Below are 15,393 nucleotides of genomic sequence, written 5' to 3'. Positions count from 1 at the left end.
TCGCTAGTGTTGAGGTTGAGAAACCCTGAGTTAGATGCACCATGGCTCCACTTACGTCACCTGGTAGGTAGAATCGAGTTACGTAGCCTCTGCGCGTTGCCTTTCCTGATGGCTTCCCTTTTCAGGAGGAATGCTCACTTCCTCCTTGTGTCCTATATATATGTCTGTAGGACCATCCATGATACTTTATTGTATATTTTGTGGGATACTTTGGGCAATGTCTTCAACCTCTCTGGGCCTCAGTCTTCTCATCTATAAATGGGGAGTGATAGTGCTACTAACCTCAAGGGGTCGTTGTGAAGACTGAGTTAAGACATTTGAAATGCCCGGGCGCCTGGGTGGCTCAGTCGGTTAAGCATCCGACTCTTGATTTTGACTCAGGTCATGATCTCATGGTCTGTGAGTTCAAGACCTGCATTGGGCTGTGCGCTAACAGCTTGGAGCCTGCTTGGGATTCTCTCTCTCTCTCTCTCTCTCTCTCTCTCCCCCCCCTTCCCTGGCTTGCGTTCTCTCTCTCTCTCTCAAAATAAATAAATAAATAAGCTGAAAAAAAAAAAGACATTTGAAGTGCTTGTCACACTAGGTGCTCTATAAAAAGCAGTAACAATAGTTGTCATTATGGCTTATGTAGCTGATTCCCCTGCTGGCTGGTAAATGAGTTTTTTGAGGGCAGAAACTGTGTCTGGCATATCATAGATGCTTAATGTTTTTTGAATGTATGATTAATGTTTCTCTTTAGACCTCAATCTTCATCTGTAAAATGGGGCTAATATTTCACTTGTCATTGTTACGTTTAATAAGATAATGTAAGAGGAAGTATTTATAATGGGCCTAACACACAATAAATATTAGATTACTTTTCCTTTGGTACCAATAAAAAACTTTTGTTATAAAAAAATGTTTGAATCCACAGACAAGCAGAAAGAGGATAGTAAAATGAACACACACATATGAATCATCTAGATTTAACAATTGTTAAAATTGAGCCGTGTTTACTTAATATTTATTATTTATTTGTTTATGCAGAAGAATGTGAAGTCAATTACAGACAATTTTATTTTATTGCACACCTAAAGACTTAGTATGTATCTTAAAAGAACATTTCCCCCTATAGCTATAGTACTATTTTACTCTAACAAAATTGCTAATAATTTCCCAATATCAGCAAACACTTAGTCTGTATTCATATTTCCCAGTGATTTCCAGATGTCTTTCACAGCTGGTTTATTCAAACAAGATCCAAGTAGGAGCTTCTCACCAGGGAACTGTATTATTTTTTTTCATTCTTGCCCACTACAGAGGCCAGCCTCATGCTGCTGGTTGCCAGTCAGCAGATTTGAAATCCCTTCGCTAAGTTAGGATAGGACTCTACTTTAAGTGAACTCGAAACACACACTTAAACAGGTAGATTATTCCTAACAGTTAATGACTCACATTTGTTCCTGGATTGGCTGAAACTGTTGCACCACAGTCCGCCTCTTGGTGCGGCCACAGATGGTTTGATGAGCAGCGGTCATGGGTCCAGGGTGAGAGAAGATGGAAACCAGAGTATTAGAAGCTCTGCCAATGAAAGACAGAAGAGAAAAAATGGCTCTGGGAGGCACAAAACTGAATTTAATGCACAGAGTGCAGTTTGTATGCCACCTGTCCAGGAGAGGGAGTCATTCCAGCGACATCCACCATAGTCTGGAAACCATCCATGGCACCCGCGAGGATAAGCAAGCCCACTTGCTTGTGGACTTGTGCTTTCTACGTCTGTGCCCCATTTGATTGTACACTCTTTGAGGGCAGAGGCCATGCCCACATCTTTTTTTTTCCCCCCAACACCTTTGAATAGTACTTTGCACAGGGTAATTGCCCAGTACGTAAGATGTTTACTTGTATTTAAGACATATCTTGTACTCCATTAAAAACCTGGAGGCTGGTACGTGTGAGTCTTGGTTCCAAAGGTTAGTGTTCCCTTTGGGGTGTGAACTGAGAAAAGCTATACAGAGCATGAAAAGATACAGATCCATGCAAGGAAAAAAAGAAAAGCCAGACGCACGAAGGGAAGATTAGGAATATGACCCTGAAGAAATAATTTGAAAGCCTGTGAATCATAGAACAGTGGTTGCCAGGAGCTGCTGGGGGCGGGGGTGGGGGTGGTTGCTGGTGGTGGAGGAGATGGGACAACAGCGGTCAAAAGGTACAAACTTCCCAGTGTAACATGGGGATTCGACATACACTGTGATGACCGTAGTGAACATTACTGTGTTATATACTTGAAAGTCACTGAGAGAGGAGATCTCACCACCCCCACACAAAAAGGAATTATACAAGGGGATGGAGGGGTTAACTAACCTTATTGTGGTAATCATCACATTGTACACCTTAAGCTTCCGCAATGTCGTATGTCACTTATATCTCATTAATGCTGCGGGAAACAAATGAAGTAGAATTCTGGCTTGATCTGGGCAGAGCTAAAGGTTAAGAGAGATCTAAAATGGAAGTAGGGAGGGAGGCTGGCATTGCAGGAGCCCGCCGGAGGGGACTTCGAATGTGGATGGAATGGCATTAGTCACGACATTGCATACGTGTGACCTTGGGCGTTAGTCACGACGTTGCATACGTGTGACGTTGCTGTGTGACCTTGGGCAAATTACGAAACCTTTCGGACTCTTTTCTCCTCTGGAGGGTGCTGTGAATTCAATCTACTTTTCTTCACAGGCATGAATTATAGTCTGTGCAGGTGGAGTTCTAGGGACCTGTTATTGCCGTTATTACCTGTTATTTCCACGTCAGTCCACCTGCTATGGTGGACAAGGGCTTCCCCCTCTATTGATGGATGCCTCCTGGAGACAACTGTGTTCACAAATGACATTACTTAAAGTGAAATAAATGTAGGAGACAGACAGTTATTGCAGGATGGGGTTTTCTGTCCTGTTTCAAGCACAGCCATTTTCCCTGACCTCAGCCCATCTCGTGCCCCACGTGCAAGTGTTCTGTCGCTCAAGGTCCTGAGGCGATTGGGGGCTGAGCCTCTCCCTAACACCTGGATGCCAAAACTTTGCAAAGCTCTGTCTCCCATAGACCCTGCTTCCCAAAGTCAGTTCGGGATCTAGCCTGCTGGCCAGAGGCACTCACAAGCGATAGTACCCTTGGCTCAATTCCACAGCAGGAACGATTCGAGCCAACTTCCTTGGTGTCCATTTTTTTTTTTTTTTTAAAGCAAACTCTTCCTACAGAACTTAGAAAGCAAGATATCTTTGTTTTCCCAGGAGAGAGGTTTTCACTACTGTGTTTGGCAGGTTCTTGTCATTGCTTGGGGCTTGCCAGGAGGCAAGGAGAGGCTGATTCAGTGTATTTGCAAATCGTGGCCGTCTACTCTCCAGAACCACAGTCCTGCTCTCACATTTAACTTGCACAAGAATCATCTGGGGTATTGAAAATTCAGATTCCTGGATCCCACCCTTAATAAGTCTGGGATGGCCTGTGCTTTTAGGAAGCATTCCAGGGGGTGGTAATACAGGAAATGCAGGGATCACGTTTGGAGAAATACGGAAGTCAGCCCGTTTGCCCAAAACTTAGTCCATGGAACTGGTCCTCTGGGAATTGGTTTTTAGCAAATTGAGTCAGAGCAGGTAAGCACTGTCCTTAGAAAATAGGGTCTTTTCAGCCTGCCTTCAGAAATACAGATCTCTAGAGCCATTTCTTGGTGCTAAGGCAACGAAGAAACGCTCGGGCCATGTCCTGCATTTACTATCAAGACTTCCTTGGTCACCTCATATTTGGTTTGGTGTTTCCCAAGAAGCTTTTAGGAATTTTTTCTTTTCTTTCTTTCTTTCTCTCTTTCTTTCTTTCTTTCTTTCTTTCTTTCTTTCTTTCTTTCTTTCTTTCTTTCCTATGAGAAATAAAAAGGAAGCATTTTCTCATTTCTCACTTTGTTTTCTTTAGCTTTTTATTTTTATTTTATTTATTTTTTTTATGAGAGAGGGATCATGAGAGGGGCAAGGGTTGAGGAAGAGGGAGAGAGAATCTCAAGTAGGCTCCACGTTCAGAGGGGAGCTCGACACATGCCTCGATCCCGTGTCCCCGGGATCATGACCTGAGCGGAAATCAAGAGTCTGACTCTTAACCAACTGAGGCACCCAGGTGCCTCTCTCTAGCTTCTTAATTACAGAATGCTTTTTTGTGTTTGTTTGTTTGTTTGTTTGTCATTCTCTGTCTGGCTTTTTTTTTTTATCACGAAATTTATTTTCAAATTGGTTTCCATACAACACCCAGTGCTCATCCCAACAGGTACCCTCCTCAATGCCCATCACCCACCCACCCCTCCCTCCCACCCCCCATAAACCCTCAGTATGTTCTCAGTTTTTAGGAGTCTCTTATGTTTTGGCTCCCTCCCTTTCTAACCAATTTTTTTCTTCCCCTCCCCCATGGTCTTCTGTTAAGTTTCTCAGGATCCACATAAGAGTGAAAACCTATGGTATCTGTCTTTCTCTGTATGGCTTATTTCACTTAGCATCACACTCTCCAGTTCCATCCATGTTGCTACAAAAGGCCATATTTCACAGAATGCTTTTTGATGAAACCTGCTCCAGATGATGATGGCCTGAGGGCGGCAGGTGTGCTGACGAATCACTCTGGTCAGATCCCTAACAACTTGGAAAACCTCTTTTGTTTATTCTTTAAATGAATCCTTGCACGGCACACAGTTGGGTGATGGGAACTACGGCAGGTGGAGACCAGGCAGCAGGTGCACAAATACAGACTACTTGCCAGGAGCTTCCAATATTACTAGAGGCGTAGTCATCAAATCCCTAGGCCAACAGATGTAAAGTTGCAACAGTGACAAGGTCTCTGGAGGTCCAGCTGTAATGGGCACATTTGACCTCAACAGAGAAGTCAGCACAGCTTCCCCAAGTAAGCAAGTGATCACTGACCTGAGATCCAGGTGACCAGAAGAAGGAGGGAAGCGCTTCCTGGGCAGTGGAACAGCATATGAAAGGCCTGAAGTGTGGAGGCAGGTGGACAGTTGGCGGGTCTGAGGGATAGTTGGCAGGTAAGTGGATAAGATGTGGTGACGGCTTGGCCGTGGGAAGTAGCAGGAAGATGTCAAGGGTGACCTCTGGGTTGACAGCTAAAAGATGGTGTCATTCCAGAAATCAGAAACTATTGGAACAAGAGACTCTTGTCCTTTTTGTTTGTTTCTTTGGGGGATTGAAAAATGGGAGGTGCTTCCATAGGTGAATAGGAGGTGCCATTGAGGTATCTAATGGACTGATGGGCATGGGACTGAGGTCAACATGGAAACCTGTGAGTCAGGTGGGTCAGTACCGTTGGTGGCAATGGACACAACGGGCTATGGGTGAGGTTTTCCAGAGACAGAGGACAACAGAGAATCATGGAAGTCTTTGCACTGAGCCCTGAGGAAAACTAACGTGTGAAGGGCAGGGAGACAAAGAGGAGCCAGCAAAGAAAAAAGTTGAGTGAAACTCATCTTTCTGGTGAAAAGTGTAGATATTAAAGGTCAGCTGGACGAAACCAGTTGTCAGAAAGAGGTCGAACGTGTAAGAGAGAAAGCTCAGCAATGAAAAGTGCCCAGGAAGACGGGAAGGGATGAGATCCAAAGTCCTGTGTGTCACAGAGGTTGTGGCGACATCGTCACCAAGTATTTTGCTAAGAGTGTGACCGGAAACAGATCCCATCAGTGGTTTCGCAGAACTTTTGGTCTCTGAAGGGCTGGTGGGCCCTAATTTTGGTTTCCTGCTGGATATTTCTAGCCTGGGGAGGGTCTCAGTGAACCCCCAGGAGCTGTGTACTTTTGTAGACACCTTCGGGACCCACACGGGGGTGTCTTCTCCAACATTCCCTTTCTCCACACTAGCCATCCAGTGTTTACGACCGTCTGTGCCCTGACTCGTCCTCAAAGGAACAACTTGAAGAAGTCAGTCCTTGTTTCTCTCTTTCTATCTTCCTCAGCAGAATTATTTGGCTATGCAGAAATCCTATTTTAAATTCCATGAATCAGCTCTCCCTAGTGAAAGATGTTAGCAGCTGGGGGCAGTTTTTGTAGAAACACTTTGTAAGACGTGAAGTGACAGCTGCCTTTTATCCGACACCCCGGTTCCAGCTGTGTCAGTGATTTGGGTCCCAGGAAGTTATCAGGCTGGAAAGATTCGTGCCACAGACAGAAAACAACCAGTAGGTTTAATTCCATGGCCAGTGTATTGAAGTCCTGTGGTATTGTTAGAGAAAGCGCGCAATTCCGGAACGGTTGTTGGAAGAGACTGTCAGTGGCGACCCTGAAAGGAGGTCAGATTTGCGAATCACCAGAGAGGGAAGGTCAGAACTTGGGCCGGAAATGGGAAGCTCTAGAAAGGGCCCCTGGGGTGACGGCCATGCCATATAAGAATTTTCTGGGGGGCCGCCTAGGTGGCTTGGTTGATTACACGTCCGACTTTGGCTCAGGTCATGATCTCATGGTTCGTGAGTTTGAGCCCCACATAGGGGTTCTGTGCTGACAGCTCGGAGCCTGGAGCCTGTTTCAGATTCTGTGTCTCCCTCTCTCTCTGACCCTCCCCCGTTCATGCTCTGTCTCTCTCTGTCTCAAAAATAATTAAACGTTAAAAAAAAAAATTAAAAAAAAAAAAAAGAAAAACGGATAAAAACAAGCAAAGCCCTCAGGATGTCTTAGCGTTCTCTGTGCCACACGCCGTCCCTTCGGCACAACCCGACAAAGGCGTGATCAGTCCCGGTTTATGGGTCAAGAGACTGATGGTCTGAGAGGCAACCTGAGGGCGCACAGGCAGGGGCACATTTCAAACCCAGGTCTCTCTGAGGACAAAAACCCGGGTTCCTTTCGGCTGTGCCCTGCTGCCTCTCACAGGACGCTCCAGGTGCAGAGAATTTTCCGTAACAACTTTGTGACCCACCTTGGCCTATGGAGGACACCGTGCGTGGAAGCGCAGGGGGAGCATTGAGAACTCGCGCAGCTCTTTCTGGGTCGAAACACTGCGCCATTCTCCCAGCTTGGGGCCAAGTCCTTGTGTCCGAGCGGGGGAGGCTTCCCCAGGCGTGCTGCGACCTCTCGGTCGCCGAAGTCCCCAGACTGATGTCCTTCCTTTGGGGAAGGACCACGGCCAACCGCCTGAGACAGGTGGTGTGGCTGCAGAGGGAAGGGATTTGGGATTTAAGTCCTGAGTCCAGGTGCCAGTTCTTCCGTTCCTTGGCGTCCCTGAACCGTCCAAGCTGAGAACTGGGTGACTGGACCACCTCTGTCCCCGGGTTTGGAGCCTGAAAGAACGCTCCAGAGGGTCAGCTGTGCAGTGCTACTTGGCTGCCGGTTCGGCTGACCTGCAGCCCTGCTTTCTCTTCCTCTTCAACGTGTAGGTTTTTAAACTTCCCACTGAAAATAGATTGCCAACTACATCATTGGCAGAGCACGACAGGAAGGGCTGACGTGTGTGGAGGCCAGAAAACTGTGGTCCGAGCTGTGGCTGCGAGGAGAGGCCCAGAGCGAGTGGAGCAAAGAGAACGGCCTCCTGGGGCCCTGCAGAGGCAGGGGGCCTGTGGTCCAAAGTGACCAGTTGCTCGGAGCGGTGTGGGCGGTGGGGGGCTGGGGCGGGGGGAGCTGGGACAGCACATCCCATCGTTCCCAGCGTGGGGCCACCGGGGCTGTCTCCTGACTTCACTTGGCTGGAGTCAGCAGGGCTGTGCAGAAGCTGACAGACTGAGCCAGCTGGGTAGCAGAGAAGAGCAGTGAGAAAAGGAAGGAAGGAAGGGAAGAACCTAGCAAAACGCTACCCTACCACGGGACAGCAGATTCTTTCCCTAGACCCTCGGCTCCCCCTTCATCAATGCCGAGCAAAATTATAGGATGGCTGGTTCAGTAGCTGCCACAGCCACCCGGCCTGCCGATCGGGCAGTGGGAGCCACTGTCCAGGCCAGCCCTGGCAGGGGGAGGGTGCAGAGGGAACCCGTGGGCCATGCCATTGGGTCGGTCCTGGTCTGCACTCAGGGTAGAGTTTCCATCTTGGAGCTGGGTTGTCCCGTCCCGGTTAGTCTTCCACAAACGACATCGCTTTTCCTGAGGATGCTAGGAACATATCTTGTAAAAGATTGGACCTCTTGCCTTCATCTCCTTGGGAGGGAGGACCGGTGGCCCCAAAACGAAAAGATACTTCAGGTTCAGAGCTTGAAATCAGAAGTGGTCAAGAGGCGCTCTCGGGGATGCTGAGGGGATCCGGATGGGTTTGGGGCCTCCAGTCCAAGCACTCAGCCAACCCGAGGAAACTGCTCAGAGCCTGGTCCTACCCAAGAAAATCGGATTCTTTCCGAACATGGAGGGTCATCAGGAGTCAGGGCACTGCTTCTAATCAGGGGCCCGTGTTAGCTCTCGTCAATCAATCACAACACTCTTTGAAACTGAGCCTGGTCTCCTCAGCATTAGAATCTTTTCGACAAGAGAATTCTATGAAATTTTACCAGTTGTCAGGAGCTGTCACTTGAAATTCACTTATTCATTCATTCAGGTGACAAATATTTATAGAGCTTTTACCCTATGCCAAACGATGTAATCGGCATCAGGATATAATGCTGGGAAAAATCAGGAACTATTCCTGCTCTTCGGAGCTTCAAGTTTAGTCGGAGAGCTAGGTGTTAGTCAAATAGCCATGCCACCATATGCAAAACTGCCATGGTGACAGTGTGTCAAAGGAGAAACATCTAATGTTCATAAACAAAAGCTTGTGCCTGGCCAGAGAAATTAGGAAATAGATGATGGCAGAGCTGAGATCTGAAGGATGAATAGGGGTGAGTGGAATTTTATTTTGATTCTAAGAGCAATGAGAGGCAACCAAGGAGTTTTATGTAGACACAATGCATGTTTTTAAAAAGATCACTCTGGATACAGTGAGCATGGAGACTAGATTGGAGGAACTCACTGGGAACATGGGCAGACCGGTGTCCTGGGTCATGATGTGACTGGCGTTTTATGTGGTGGGTGGTGGTCAGAAAATTGTGGATATCACTGCTCTGGGGGCTTCTAAGGAAACAGGTGCATTCCGGGGTTCTGAGCCAATGGGCAGGAACTCGGTATTGAATGGGCGGGGGGGGGGGGGGAGCTAACACCTACCAGAAGATCCTCAAATCATCCCCTCCAATCTTGGAGCCTCGCCCAGGGATGGCGGAGGGTTCTCTAGGATGGCTCCACATCTCCAGGTCCAGAGACAGAGAAGCATCTCAAGCATCTAAGTCAGTGCCGGAGCCAGATATCAGTCTACTCCCCCTGAATCCCATGCATGCTGCTTGCTGAAGGGACAGAGACAGAAGAAAGGAAATTTGCTTTTGAGGGCTCATGACTGCCCCCAGGGGCCCATCTGTGCAGAGCAGGTGCATCTGCTAAGGCTACATGGGTTGGCAATGACTACAGCAGGCATAATGCCTCCTTTTGCCCGCACCAACTCCCTCTCCCAAGTCTTTCCAGACCAACGAAGAGCTTTCCCACTCCTGAAGATTGCTGGGACGGAAAGCTGCCTAGTCCTACGTTTCCTACATTTGCCGCGTTGGGCAAAGACTTTAATAGAAGCTCCCACATTGCATCCTTGTGCCTGTGGCTCACGCTCGGAATCAGGGGCTTCTGAGAACATCAGAGCTCAGACGTTTGGGATGCTGAGCGTGTTGTGGGCACCCTGCATTTAGATATTGGACATATGAGCTGTGGAAAGCTGGTTCTCTTGGTTGCCACAGAAACCAAATGGAGGCAGATTTAGCACTAAATTATATGGCACGCACAGAGATGGAGTCAAACATTTGCCTACAACTGCTTTTTTCTTTCCTTTTCAAATGGAACCTTCCCAGCACGTGGTGGCAACACCTGTGAAGCTGCATGGGGGCTGAACCGCAGGAGTGGGGGGTTCTGGAAGCGTCATAAATGGCAAGGACATAGATTTCCACCAGAGGCAGGATTATTGCCCGAGCATCTCCGCCCCCGAGATTCTTGGCCCTGCCAATTTGAAAGGAGTGCGTCAGGGAGGATAGAGCAGAGACTTGGATAGAGTCGAAAACTGGAATTTCCCGTACGGTTGCCAGTAGCCACACGTGGCTACTGAGTGTTTGAAATGTGGCTAGTTCAAGTTGAAATGTAAATGTAAAACACGTGCCAGATTTCAAAGACTTAGTATGGTAAAAAGAATGTAGAGTGTCTCATTCACTTGTAATATGGATTACGTGTTGCAATGATACTATTTTCGATCTCTTGGGTTAAATAAGATATAGTACTACAATTAAACCCATCTATCTAGTCCCGGTGCGATGGTTCTGTCTGACAATGCTAGAAAGTCTGGTGCTTAGGGAGGGTGCCATTGCCTCTTGTACGTAAGGTCATGACGTGTCTTTGTCAAAAGTTCTCCTATATTTCTTTTATAAGCTGAAAGAAGGTCTGTTTTTATGTGTTTAAGTCTACGAACGGAACGTGGTAAATGCCTCTCCAACAATTAAAAATACTGAAAAGTAAAAAAAAAAAAAAAAAAATCAGTCCCATCTGTTTCCTCTTAATATTTAAAAAAAAAATTTTTTTTAATGTTTATTTATTTTTGAGACAGAGAGAGACAGAGCATGAACGGGGGAGGGGCAGAGAGAGAGGGAGACACAGAATCGGAAGCAGGCTCCAGGCTCTGAGCCATCAGCCCAGAGCCCGACGCGGGGCTCGAACTCACGGACCGCGAGATCGTGACCCTGGCTGAAGTCGGACGCCTAACCGACTGCGCCACCCGGGCGCCCCCCTCTTAATATTTTTAATGTTGCTACTAGAAAATCTAAAACTCCACATGTGGCTCACATTACATTTCTACTGGACGGGGCCGGTGCAGGGACCGTTCGTTCTCACACCGGATTGGTTCACCATCAACTGGAGTTTAGTTTAATCTCGGGAGACCTCAGGTTCCTCACCTGCAAGATGTTCGGTATCTCTTTCTTCTTCACGGGTTTCTTATGAAGGTCTGATCTGATGCCGGGGAGGGGTCTCCAGTGCACTGTCCAGCTTTCCCCTTTAGGGTCAAGGTACTCCTTGTCCCAGCTTCCAGACTGTTGGCTGCTGAGGACTCATGGCCGGGTCCCTTGGCAGGAGTCGCTTGCAGCCGAAGGGGGGTGGGTTGTGTTCTTTCAGGTGGGTCTGTAGAAGGCGAGCGGTTCATCCGGGAACGAGCACCGGCAGGGTCAGGGAGCCCAAGTGCGCTGCGTGAGCACGTGGTCAGACCTCGCGTCACCACTGCTGTCGCTGCTCCTCCAGCTGACACCGGTGCCCATGGCTGCAATGGAGCCCCACTTAGGAGCCACTTAGGGAGGGGAAGAAACGTCAGGTGTGGGTCACAGATGGGCTGACTCTGCATGTGGGTGCAGGCCGAAACGGACTGCCGTGAACTACAGCCCTGCTTGCCACTGGCTCCTAAAGAGGGAGATGAGAGGAAGGCCTCTCAACAGGCAGAGCCTTGAGGGCTGGTCCTGGCCATCCATTCTGGGCGGAAGGAGCACTGGACTAAAGTAATAATATCCAGAGACTCATGAGAAATAGTGAATGGTGCGACCGTTGGTTAGGGGCCTGCGGAGACAAAGATGGAAAGATTTAGGGCACGGGGGACGGGGGGGGGGGGGGGGGGGGGGGGGAGAGGCACGTGATTGGGCCTCAGGGAGGGGGCAGAAAGGGTTAGGATCCTGGCATTGCATATTCATACCACCAGAGCGCAGCCACGGCAGGAGAGACACCGAACGACTAAGTGGGCGGAGTGACTCAGCCGTTGACGTCAGCCAGCCTCTGTCCTGCAGTACTTGAGCAATGGATATGTGAATGGAGCGGTGGCCCTGTGGTGGCCCCGTGGTGGCAGGGATCAAGGCCATCCATATGGCATATACTCCAGAGACGCGTCCACTATAGGAGGCCGTGACCCCGAAAGATAGACTTTCTGTATCCAGGAACCAAGGCATAGGAGCGGTCCTGCTTACCATCCCTCCTAGTGACCCAGCTGGGGGATCTATGCTCCCCAACCCCACAGATGCAGACCCTGTGGGTCTGAAGAGGCTGGTTTCCAGAGGATGGATGCTTTCATCTGATGTCTTCTGACTCCTGGTACCAGGAGATCAGCAGGCAAGGCAAGAAGCTGCCCCTAGGGCAGGAGCCATTGACCCCAGTGATGGGAGGGGGTGGTACCATTGTTGCATAAAGGGGAAGGACTGAATATGTTTGGCCTTCAGGTACTCCCCTGGGGCATCTCTTGGTACACCCCTGCCTGATAGGAGGTAAATGGGCGAGTGTAGAAAGCCATGCCAGAGAGCCGTGTGCTGTGGTGTAGTAACCAGGGGCGTGGGCTCCTTAGGGATGAGGGTCTGGATCCCTCCAACAGGTAAGTTTCCTAGAACAACAGAGGTGTTGGCTCGAGGTGAGAGGTATCCAGAATGGGTCGGAGAGGATGGGGTTAGTGGGATTCAGCTGCGGCCCCCTGATCGGATGTGGTGACGGTGGTTGGTCCCACTCATCTTCCTCTGGTAGTTTCCACTGGTGAATAGAAGCCCCAGAAGAGCCTAGGAGTTGCTCCCAGAAGGGGCACACTCAGAACACGGAGTCACTGATCCCGGTGGTACAAAAGCTACATTGTACGGGATGCCGTGCTGTGCTGCCCGGAATTCCTGCATGGGACCAAGGTACTTTGCCCCCCAAGGGCTAAGGGTGCCAGCTGCTCATGACTCCCATGGGAGTTCCCCTCTAGGAACTAAGCTCATCTTCAGGTAGCCCAAGGCTACAGCTCCTCCCGAAGGGAAGCCCACATCCAATGACTGGTTGGTGTGGAATACGGCCTGGCACCTTCGTCTCGATTCAGGGCAACTTTGGAGGGAAGTTCAGCTTCTGGGCTTCCTGTATGATTCAACTTCTTCCTCTGCCTAATTTTGCTTCTCTCACTCGCGTCAAGGTACTGTTATTTTTTTATTATTAAAAAAATTTTTTTTATGTTTATTTTTGAGAGAGAGAAAGAGACAGAATGTGAGTGTGGGAGGGGCAGAAGACACAGAATCCGAAGCAGGCTCCAGGCTCTGAGCTGCCAGCACAGAGCCCAACGCGGGGCTCAAACCCATGAACTGCGAGATCATGGCCTGAGCCGAGGTCGGATGCTCACCCGACTGAGCCACCCAGGCGCCCTGTCCCTTAAAGGTATTATTACTGAGTGCACCCCCCCCCCCCCCCCCCCCCCCCCCCAGTAAACTTCCCTCAGCTAAATGTCTGTCTCAGGGTTTGCTTTCTGGGCCACCGGACCTAGGAGTGACGCTCCCTGCTACTCTATGGTTGTAAGGCACACTAGACTCGGCCCCAGGAGCTCTGGGTTCTAGTCAGGGGTGGCATAATAACTTGGGTTGGGATAATACCTTGCCTGGTGGCCCGGGTTCTCCATCTGTAAAATGGGACCAGGTAACCTAAGGTCCCTTCTGACTCTGATTTTCCGACGCCTGCAGCGGATGGGGAAGGAGACGAGTGACGTGAGGGTCTGGGAGGATCTTTGGGCATCTCCGAGCTTCCTCCACTTTACGGAAGAGGGAACTGCGAATCCGAAAGGCCCAGCGACTTTCCCATGGCTGTCCTGCTTAAACTCTGGGCAGGACTGGAGTTTGGACTTGGGCTTCAGTGTGGCATCGGGTTGGCGGTGATGTCAGTCCTCGTGGCCACAACGCAGTGGTGGGTAGCCGAGAGGCCTTTCCGGGTTGGTTGGAGGGTCCTGATCAACCAGCGGCTCTCATTTTGCCCCTCTGGGTTCTACTCTCGATTCAAAACCTTAACCCATGTGGCCAGGGGGTCGTAGCCTCTGTCCTGGGGCAGCGCTTACTGTGGCGGACGTGGTAATTTACAAAATGTATTTTCAAAAGGCTCAAACACTTCCCCTGAAAGGGTTATAGCTGTGTTCCAACGATCAAAAAGATAGAAACGACCCGCGTGGTAATTTACAAAATGTAGGTTCCAAGTACTTCTAGCTGTTGTAGCAACGGGAGAGCTTTGTCTCCATCTCCGGAGGGTGGAGGTTGACAAGCCACGTGTGAGTCGTCTGCGAGGCCATCTCGTGGTCGTTACAGGCGGGTCAAAACAGAGAGGTTGAAGCCTCGGGGCTCCCGTTCAAAAAGCATCGTTCGGTTCCCTGAGCTTTGTGCCTGGGTGTGTCCGAGATGCCAGGCCAGGGGCCCCAGCATTCTGCCGGTGCTGTGTGGGGTGCGAAGGTCCAGACGGTTCTTGCAGCGGCGTCGTGCGGAGCAAAGTGGATCCGCTTCCCCTTGAGTGTTACCAGATGGTTCCCCTGTCCGCCAGCCTGCTGCTCAGAAGACACCTTTTCTGTCGCCCGCTGCTCTCCCCCTCCTGCACGCAGCCCCGCTGCCGCCTGCCCCCCGGGGGGGGGGGGGGGTTCCTCGGTGCCAGGCAAAGGAGAAGCTTCTGCTGCCTCAGCCCAGGGAGGGCTGGGCATACAGAGTGCGTAATGGAGTGTGTCCGTGAGATCCACCCGCCCTGCCCGGGACGCGTTCCAGCCGACCCCTGGAGAGTCTGGCTGCCTTTGCCTGAACATCAGAAGGAAGTCAGGTGCACCCCGCAGGGAGGCGCTGTTGGCACGACACAGCCTCTCCACGAGCTGGCGGGGATCACACCTCCTGCTAACACTGTGGGGGTGGGGGTGGGGCGTGGGAGTGCGGGTCCTTGGGCACCGGGAGCCTGTGGGGGAGGGGACAAGCGGAAGGCGATCGAGGGGGGGCGGGGGGGGGTGCTTAACCGAGCTGGCGTTGGGCCAGGACGGTGCTGGTGGCGTTCTCCTGGGAGGGAATCGGCCCCAGGCCCGTGGGTGAAGCTCCAGGCAGAACCCGAGGCCGATGGGTTAGCTAATGGCTCAGCTTAAAAAAAAAAAAAAAAAATCATTTTCGACTTTATGTTTTCACTTTTCCCACTTCCCCTGAAATATAATCGAGGGATGACGTATGACACCGTGTGAGTTTAAGGTAGACACAGTTTAAGATCTTCCATCCATTTCGAGCTAATTTTTGCCCCGGGGGTGGGGGTGGGGGGGTCAGACAGGGTTCTGATTTCATTCTTTGGCGTGTGGATACACAGCTTTTCCAGTGCCATTTATTGACGAGCCTGGCCTTTCCCCACTGAGAATCCTTGACTCCCGGCCACCTGTATTGAAACGGAAGGCTGAGGTCTCTGGATGTTTCTTCTCCCCTCTCTTCCCAGCCTTTCCAAGGCAGCTTCCCTCCTGGTGCTCCCTTGGGACTCACCCCCCAACTTACTGTAGCTTGCGTCTCAGTCTGGAGCCCTGAAGATTCCTGCCCTTCACACTCCTCTTGTTCTATCAACAGCTTGTTGTGTGAGATACATTGCCTACTTGATCAAAC

Source organism: Puma concolor, chromosome E4 (assembly GCF_028749965.1).
Source record: "Puma concolor isolate L17-30 chromosome E4, mPumCon1.1.hap2, whole genome shotgun sequence".
NCBI lineage: Eukaryota > Metazoa > Chordata > Mammalia > Carnivora > Felidae > Puma > Puma concolor.
The sequence above is the reverse complement of the archived record's forward strand: the minus strand, read 5'-3'. Positions refer to the sequence as shown.